The 8,056-nt window shown below is 44.3% G+C and overlaps 1 pseudogene; it reads right to left on the reverse strand.

The window, feature by feature from the left end:
• Window positions 1–5,920: 5,920 nt before the first annotated feature.
• LOC109490590 lies at window positions 5,921–6,656 on the reverse strand (annotated as a pseudogene).
• Window positions 6,657–8,056: the final 1,400 nt, after the last annotated feature.

Here is an 8,056-nt window from a genome sequence, read left to right on the forward strand (position 1 = left end):
CACTCATCGCTGATAAGACCTGGAAGGCATTGCTGACCTTGGGAGCATGGACTTAATGGACACAGAAACGGAGGCCTCTGTCAGCAGTGAAACTGGACAAAGGTGGATGAGGAGATGGGCCCAGCCCCTCCTGCTTCCTCCAGGACCTACCCTCTATCCTGCCTGGAGCACAAGGGGCACCAAACCCACCAAAGAAGAAAGCTCTTTCCACACTGGGTCCCAAAATACACCTTTTCACACCCCACAAGAATCAAGAGTCCCAGTGTCAGTCCAGGGAAATGCCAGTCACTCCTTTCCGAAATGAAAAGCAAAAGAACCATCATTTATTTGGGCAGAAAACCCACCTAGCTACTTAAGTAACCACAATCCCATATGGACAGCTGGTCCTCACTCATGGCTGCGTAGCCAACACCAAAGGGCTGTGATCACATAGGGCTTCACAGTTAGTAATAATGCTTGCACACACATTGCTTCATCTTGGTCCTCACACAGTCCCATAACCCTAAATAGGCCACATTTCCATCCTCCATCTTGAGATGAAAAACCTAAGGATCAGAGGAGCTGAGTGTCAGAGCCTGGACTCTGATTCAGACCCTGAGTGCAGTTCAGTGCCCCTTTTACTGTCTCCATGCTACCTACAGAGCAGATTTCTATCCTGCATGACTTGGTCTGAAATGGACATAGCCCCCGTTCCCTGGGGGAGAGATCCACCATCATCCTTCCCTCACACAGGTCACCTCACAGGTTCCCATAAATTTTCTTGTATACCAGCATATTCTTTTGCATCTGACCAAAGGTCAGTGTTGCCCAATGGAGAAAACTGGGTACATGGACTGAAAAAGACCCAGATGTGAATCTGATCTCTGCCAGGCTTTGGTGATGTTGGTTCATTTCTTGTAGAGGGGAAATAACACCTGCCCAGCATCATGGCAGAGTCACAAATGCAACATACATAAAGCCCAGTGCCATACTTCTCCGTAAACAGCAGCCATTATTATGCCATCAAACACTCGAAGGATTTTCTTTAGAGGAGAAAGGCCCATATCATTGATGGGGCAGAGACTGACCTGAACTGAAGCAAGCTCTGTGTTTGAGAAGCCTCAGTGCCTGATGACTGATAAATCCAAACTATCAGGTGACAGAATCCTATCTGGTCAGCCTCTTGTTCCTAATGCTGCTGCTCACCCCTGAGCCACTCACCCAAACTGAGCATGAGGGAACTGACCTGGGCGAGCCCAGCAAGGAATCCTAAATAGCCCATTCATCTTTCAGTAGCTAACAATGGCTGGGCATTTCTCTTTAAGCACAATTTAGTGTCAATGGAGCCTGGGTGTTTGCAGGGGTTTATTAGCTCCTGTTAAGCTATTATGACTTTAAATATGTGAAGGATTCACTTGCAGGCACAGCATTTTTAAAAGTTTGTGATGTGCCCTGGGAAGTGACTCAGCTTCCTCTAGGACTGAGGTGGTCACAGCAGTGAAGGGGGCACCTCAATCTGCCAGGAGCAGGGGAGCCAGCCAGCTGCACCATAATACACACACTCATGGAATATATACTGCTAATCTGGCTAAGAAATGACTAGAGAACAGGGATTTTCAGATTGAAGGAGCCCTCCAAAAGTCCAACACACTGGATGAAAATAGACCCACACCAAAATTCCTAGAAAGAAACCATAAAGGTTTATACAAAAAACCAAGGACCACAAGGCATCAACTTCTCCAAAGCCACTCTGGAAACCAGAAGGTGTAAATCAATGCCTTCTCAATTCTGAAAGTAAATAATTTCCAACCCAGAATTCTATACCTAGCCAATCAATTAAGTATGAATGTAGAGGGGCACCTGGGTGGCACAGCGGTTAAGCGTCTTCCTTCAGCTCAGGGCGTGATCCCGGCGTTGTGGGATCGAGCCCCACATCAGGCTCCTCCACTATGAGCCTGCTTCTTCCTCTCCCACTCCCCCTGCTTGTGTTCCCTCTCTCGCTGGCTGTCTCTATCTCTGTTGAATAAATAAATAAAATCTCTAAAAAACATAAAAAAGTATGAATGTAGAATATAGATATTTTCAAATGTGCAATATTTCAGAAATGTTCCTTCCCTTCTCTCTTTCTCAGGAAGCTATTAGAGTTTATACTCCACAAAACTGAGGTAGTGAATTGGAGAACATGGAGACATGTTCAGATTTCAGAAGCAGAAAATCAACACAGGACAGGAGAGGGTGTTTCCAGGGCAAACACCAGGTGAAGATGCTATGTTGGCAGCCATGAACCAGATCTAGATTTCTATCTCAATGGAGGGGTGAGGGCTCTAGGGGAAACTTCTTCAAGAGAAAGGAATTATAGAGCATCTAAGATGGATGGATAATCTGTGGTATATTCACACAATGGAATATTATTCAGCAATAACAAGAGATGAACTATCAAGCCATGAAAAGACATAGAGGAAACTTAAATGTATATTACTAAGTGAAAGAAGCTGATCCAAAAAGGCTACATGCTCTATGTTTCCAACTATATAGCATTGTGGAAAAGGCAGCACTATGGAGACAGTAAAGGGATGGGTGGTTGCCAGGGGTTAGGTACAAAGGAGAGATGAATAGGTGGAGCCAGAGGAGTTTTAAGGCAGTAAAACTAGTCTGTATAACACTGTAATGATGTCTTTATATATTTATCAAAGCCCGTAGAATACACAGCACCAAGAGCGAACCCTAATGTGAACTGTGAACTTTGGGTGATAATAGTGTGTTGATGTAGGTTCATTGATCATAACAAATGTACCACTCTGGTGCGGGATGTTGATAGTTGGGGAGGATGTGGGAATAAGTGCAAGGACATGGAAATAGGGAAATTTTCTGTACTTTCCACTCAATTTTGCTGCAAACTTAAGACTGCTCTAAAAAAATAAAGTGTGTTAAAATAAAAGAGCATCTGGCATGAATATCTTAAACTACTGGAGGAGATTTTGGTAATAAATTAGTGATTTGTATTTGAAAAGTAAAAACAAAAACAAAACAATTATGAACTCCAGGGAAAACAAAAATTCACACAGAAGACAAAAACCAATTATAGTTTACTACAGGGCTTATGTCAATGATAGTGACATAGTCACAGAGTATAAACATTGAATGGGGACTTCACCAAAACTGCAATACAGCTATGCTGAGAAGAGGTGGGAAGTGTGTCATCTGTACGTGTGTGTGTGTGTGTGTGTGTGTGTGTGTGTTGTAGGCGAGGAGAATTGTGTGTATGAGTAAAAGTTTAGTATCAGGCCTGGCCTTCCCGAAAATACCTGAGTCTGTCTTCTGTGAAGACGACAGATGTAAGATAAATGAGGAATGAACACAGTGTCCACCTGGTTTGCCCTAGAACCCTTCATCTCTAGGGGACCCTGTGAACTGGCACACCAGCCTCGGTCCTACATAACCAGGACAGTGTAAGAGATTGAGGGAAAACCATGGCTGTGACTTCTCTGCATCCAGGTGACCCCGCATGGCATGGCTCTTCTCTGGTGGCAGCCATCCACAGCCCAAGTGACTGAGGAGGCAAAAGAAGTGGCCACTGGGCTCCTGCTGGATAAAGAGGCTGGGCATGCTGCCTTCATGTCCTGCATCCCAGGACAGAGCGGTCAGAGAGTAAAGTCTACTGCATCTGGCAGGTTGGGTGCTGATTAAAGCCCTTCGCCACCACCATTCTGGTAATGGAACCAGAGGATTTAAATCCCATCTTCATAAAGAGAGTCAACAGATGATGTCTGATCTGAAAAATCACGCTGTAGCAGCACAGGTATGTGATTTGGTCATAGGAAGATAGAGCGGAAGCATCAGTTGAAGGAAATCAGGGGCAAATGGAGCACAGACTGGGAGAGGGCAGCCACCCCAGCATGGAAACTTGTAAAGCAGTTTGACTCCTTAGACTATGTACAGGTACAAATTGGATACAAATAGTAGTACCTATAAAAAGATTTTTTGAAAGACAGAAAAGAAATATGTAAAAATACCACAACCTTAGTTCATGAGCTCTGGGTAGCTTTTTATCTCACCTAATTTTCAGTGATTGCTTCATATTTCCTAACAAACGTTTATCACTATAAAATGAGAACCAAAGTAATCTGTAGGATTGACAAGAAAAAGATGGAGACGGGCTTTTGCCAACACTCTTCCACTGCAGGCAAATGTTCCAAACAAATTTCAAAGCCTCTTTGTGGCTAGATTTATCTTTCTTTTTTATTTGAAAAGTTTTTTTCATTTATTTATTTTTATAATATTTTTATTATGTTAGTCACCATACAGTATATCCCTGGTTTCTGATGTAAAGTTTGATGATTCATTAGTTGCGTATAACACCCAGTGCACCACACAATACATGCCCTCCTTACTACCCATCACCAGCCTATCCCATTCCCCCACCCCCCTCCCCTCTGAAGCCCTCAGTTTGTTTCCCAGATAGATTTATCTTTCTAAGCACAAATTTCATTCTGCAGTGTGCTGAGGCATGTTCCTAACCTGACTGTACTTTTTTATCACTGTAATTATTATTAGAAAAAAACCTGAATAATAGCCAACTCCTAAGGTGTCTGTATTTCATTCTGGGCACTGTGCTAAATTCTCGACTTGAATTATCTTATGCAAATTCTAGGGACAGCCTTTTGAGAATGGTGTCTTTATTACCCTCATTTTACAATGAGACATGTGAGCCCTAAAGAGGTTAGCTCACATACATGGGCAGCAGTGCACCAAGACACAGACCACCCCTCTGTTTATGCTCTCCTGTCTCTGCCTTCAATCTGTATCTGCATTGTTTTGACACTCGCACATTTGACCAAACATGCTAACAATGAGTCCTTGCAGTCACTACTGTCACTGACACTTGTTTGTTGAGGCTAAATTATAATCCAGCACTGAGCCTCATGTAGTGAGGAACACAAGGGCTTTAAATGGCCTGCCCACCTCTGAGGGGAGGTATATGTGTCTACTCAGGACTATGGACTGAGGAGCTAAACAACCAAAATTAATTTCCTCACACTTCTGGAGGCTGGAAGTGAGAGATCAAGGTATCTGCAGGATTGGTTTCTCCTGAGGCCTGTAGATAACTGTCCTCTCTCTGTGTCTTCACATGGTCTTCTCTGTGTATGCCTATGTCTCTCCCTTTTCTTTCTTTCTTTCTCTCTCTCTTTTTTTTTTTTTTAAGATTTTGTTTATTTGGCAGAGAGAGACACAGCCAGAGAGACAGGGAACACAAGCAGGGGGAGTGGGAGAGGGAGAAACAGGTTTCCAGTGGAGCAGGGAGCCCAATGCAGGGCTCGATCCCAGGACCCTGGGATCACGCCCTGAGCCAAAGGCAGACGCTTAACGAACGACTGAGCCACCCAGGCGCCCCATCTCTCTCTCTCTTTCTTTCTTTCCCCTTTCTTTCTTTCTTTCTTTCTTTCTTTCTTTCTTTCTTTCTTTTTTTCTTTCTTTTTCTTTCTTTCTTTCTTTCTTTCTTTCTTTCTTTCTTTCTTTCTTTCTTTCTTTCTTTCTTTCTTTCCTGACAATTATTTAAGATCTTTATAACAGATGTTTGCTGTTTGTTGACTTTTTTGAAAAAATCAAGTTGTAAACTTTTATTACAAATTTAAAGTGAGGTTATTAAAACTCTCAACTTGACCAGATATGAAACAATTTAAAAACCTTTAAAGATGTATTGAGAAAAACCAGGCTTCAAAAAAAAATGTTTGTCATTACCAAAAAGAGACATCTTTAGGTAAAAATAAAAAAGCTCCATGCTGTGTAGATAATGCAGATATTTTAGTTATCTGGTCAATGGACAAAGAGCAAGCAGTTAGGGTCTTTATGTCCAATCTTTTGTTGATTTCTTATTGCTGGAATTTCATATTCATTTCTTCTTGTTGGATGACAAAGCCAGGTGATGGAAGAGATTGTGCATTTACTCAGCTCCCCCTTGCTCAGCCTTGGCAGGGGGACAAATTCTTAGCTGGTGGATCCTCTGCCTTTGTGTCTTTGCCAATTTGTGGTTTAGGGTTTTCTGGGCATCTCCATCAGTAATTGAAGTTGTGGTGGTACTCACACTGAGGTGCTGCTGACGTTGGATCTCATCTCCTTGATTTTCCTTATCTTTTTCATTGTCATCCTCTCTGGGCTGTCTCAAGCAAGGCGGGCCCATGCAGAACAATGGTCTATAACCTGATATGTGGTCCGTCTCACTGTTCTACCTTGTTCTCCTGCATCCTGGTTGTCAGCACCCTCCATCCCTTCTTCCTGCTCAGGAGGGTTGGAACGCTGGGGTTGATCCCATAGGCTCTCTTCAAAGAGAGAGAGATGGGAGCTGTGCCTGCGGTTGGGCTGGTGCTGTTGGGTCCAGCCTCTCTGACCCTTCTTTCTTTTCCTCACTGTCACTATTCTGGTACCTGTGCTGGTGTTTGCGTGGAGGACCCCTGTAACATGAATAGCTTCTGTAATGGTTAAGGTGTACTGTATATTTACCACCCTGCACTGGAGCTCCACCAGTGCCCATCACACTTTTCTCCTTCAACAACAAACTCCACAGTCTCTTCCTCTCCTGCACTGTGAAGGTACTCCCTGGTGTTATTCTTTATGGCAATCTGACGTACAGATTCATCTCCCTTGGTGTCATTCCTATTTCTTACTTGAACAATTACCATGCTGTTTGCTTACTTTCATTGCAGTGACCTTGTCCCCACCAATAGGCACCACCAATGTGAGGCTGCCTGAGCCTCCACTCCCTGGGAGGCTGTCCATAGTGCCTGGCTTCATGTGGGCAGTGTTGAGGGGGGCGTTGGCAGGATGGGGTGGTAGGTGGCTGCTGGGTCTGGGCTTCAGTGCTCATGGTTGTGGGGATGATGACTGGGGCTGGCTGTGGCTTTTCACTGGAGGGTGGTGGCTGGAGTGATGGGGAATATGGTAACTTGGCCAGTGGCAGTGGTGGGGCTGCTTAGAATTCTCTGGGATCAGATCTCAAATCCCACTATCAGTGGAACTCTGAACACCTCTTTAAAGAACACAGGCACATTCTGAGAAACTAGGGGATGGGACTTCTGTTAGGCAAATGTCCACACCTCTGAGCTTCAAAGTAGGGTCACCAGCCAGCAGCATCAACATCCCCTGGGAACTTGTAAGAAATGCAATTCTAGGCCCCACGTGACCCACTGAAGCAGACACCTGAGAGTGGGTTACAGTGGGGTACGGAGTGTTCTGACCCAGCTGATTTGAGGGATGACCGTGCCTGGGAGAAGCTCAGAGGATCTGAATTCCAGAGCCATAAGTGCCTTTGGTGGAGGTTCACTGCCAAATACACATTAGGCAGAGAACAAGAAGGAATGTTGGCATGATTTTATGCTAATAAACACAGAGAAAATGTATTTTATTTATTCTTAGCATAAAGGAGCTGCTACTATCAGGCATCTGCTTCTAAGTTCCCCAGAACTGATCTTGTTTGCCTGAGGCCACACCAGTTGGAGGCTGAGATCAAGGCAAGCAAGACCAAACCCAGGTAAGCAGGTAGGGCAGGGAGCTGATAAGGCAGGTAGTAAGTGGGAGAGGACAGGTAGCAGGTAGGACAAAAAGTGCCACTCCTAACTTTTAAGAATGTAAGTGACCCATCAATCCACCTAGCCTGAAGTGATGAAGCTAGTATGTCAATTCTGCTTTTCAGACTCTGTTGTCCTTGTTAGTACAGACCTTACACTCAAGCATACGTTCCCCTGAGCCATCCTGTCCACCCCTACCCCGATCACCATTTGTTCCTGTTGGTGGAATCACAGATGCTCTATCTTCTAAAGTCCAACATCTACCTTTGCTCTCTGTTTAGATGCAGCAAATTCCACTCTTTGTTACCCGTGGGTTTCCTGGGTTGTAGTATGGTATGGCTTGTGTTTTGTTTTATGATGTGTCTGCATTCGCAGGGTCAATCTCCTAACAAAACATGAGTGACTGCTCAGTGTGGGTTAACTGCTGCATTAGGCTTGCTGATGCAGATCTTATTTCTGGAAAGGAAACCTGCCGTAGTGCAGCCTGCCAAAACCTCAAGCAGGTGATCACAAAG

The sequence above is a fragment of the Ailuropoda melanoleuca genome, chromosome 13, assembly GCF_002007445.2.
Source record: "Ailuropoda melanoleuca isolate Jingjing chromosome 13, ASM200744v2, whole genome shotgun sequence".
In the NCBI taxonomy this organism is placed as follows: domain Eukaryota; kingdom Metazoa; phylum Chordata; class Mammalia; order Carnivora; family Ursidae; genus Ailuropoda; species Ailuropoda melanoleuca.